Below are 1,559 nucleotides of genomic sequence, written 5' to 3'. Positions count from 1 at the left end.
GTTTTAATTTACTTCAGCTTCAACCTGAATTTGTGTATTAGCAATTGATAGTCTTGTTTTGGCTGATGACATGGAGCTTTTCCATCTCATTTTACAGATGTAATCGGTTTGATTTCTATATATTCTGTCTGGTAAGATCCATGTGTATAGTCATCCTGTGTGTTATTTTTAAAAGGTATTTGCAATGAACAAGTCATTGGTCTTATGAAATTCTATGATATGATCGCCAACATCATTCCTATCACCAAGGTCATATTTTCCAACCACTGATGATGCATAATCAAGAGAAAACAACAACAAATTACTTACAAAGAAACAACATTTCAGTTAGCAGCAGACTTTTCAAGAGAAAAATGGAAGCTGTAAGTCAGTGGAATGTTACAAAGCACTAGGAGATACAGGAAAGTGAAGGAACTAACTAGAGCTAAAATGCAGACCAAGCCTAACGTTACTCAAGGAGTCCTATCTATAGTGGATGGGCAGCTTCCATGGATCTCAGGGTGGGTTTAATATGAGTTCCACCGTCACCGTCTTGATACACTTAATAATTCTCAAAGAAGAATTTCACATTTTCATTTTTCACTTCACTCTGCAAATTATGCAGTCAGTCATGTAAGTCGGCCCTGAGGACTTGGAAAACAGGCAAGCAGCATTCTACATAATGTGTTGTGATGTTCAGTAAAGCAAAGAGAACATGATACACTAATCTAAGTCTTATAGCATCAAAGACAGAAAGAAGGATTTTCCAAATATATTTGACAGACTTTATTCACCACTTGTACAGGATGGAGGGAGGGGGAACCAAGTACTATGTCATCAGAGATAGTCACAGGAAGATGAGAGAAAGCTATCAAAAAGCACTTGAACTAAGACAATGCCCCTCATCACCACCACCCTCACAAAAAATGTGGATAAGAAGCTAGAGCTAGTGTCAATGGTAAGGAAATTAACTTTCTCAAATGTGTCCACATAAATGTTCATAATCAGCATCATGAATGATATCTAGATACTGGTACAAATCAGACAGCTAGAAGAACAATATTAACCCAAAAAATCTAGACGAAGTCATGCCTCCAGTCTTTCAAATTAGACAAGGACTTTAGATCAGATAATGGTGATGATATAAAATATGTTGTAATGAATCTAATTGCATAATTCTTTTGTTATCAGAAGACGCTGATAATATGTGTTTCAAACCAGTTACCGTTGATTCAACTCTGACTCAGGGTGACCCTATGTGTGTCACAGTAGAACTGTCCTCCATAAGGCTTTCAATGGCTGATTGCTCAAAGGCATCAAGGCTTTCTTCTTTCTGATCTGCCTGGATGGACTCCAACTTCCAATCTTTCAGTTAGCAACCTAGTGCATAAACCATTTACCAGGGACTCCATGGCAATATTAGAAAGTGCCTTTAAAGGCAGAGAAGAGTAGAAATATTAATAATAAACTATCTTATGCATTACTTTCCCAAAGATTTGAGTTTATAATTTTAAATAGGTACTAGCCATTAATGCGGAAATCACCAGAAAATATCATTGATATCCCATGTGTTGTTGTTG

Source organism: Chrysochloris asiatica, unplaced genomic scaffold (assembly GCF_000296735.1).
Source record: "Chrysochloris asiatica unplaced genomic scaffold, ChrAsi1.0 scaffold00119, whole genome shotgun sequence".
Taxonomy (NCBI): Eukaryota; Metazoa; Chordata; class Mammalia; order Afrosoricida; family Chrysochloridae; genus Chrysochloris; species Chrysochloris asiatica.
Note: the sequence above shows the minus strand (reverse complement) of the source record.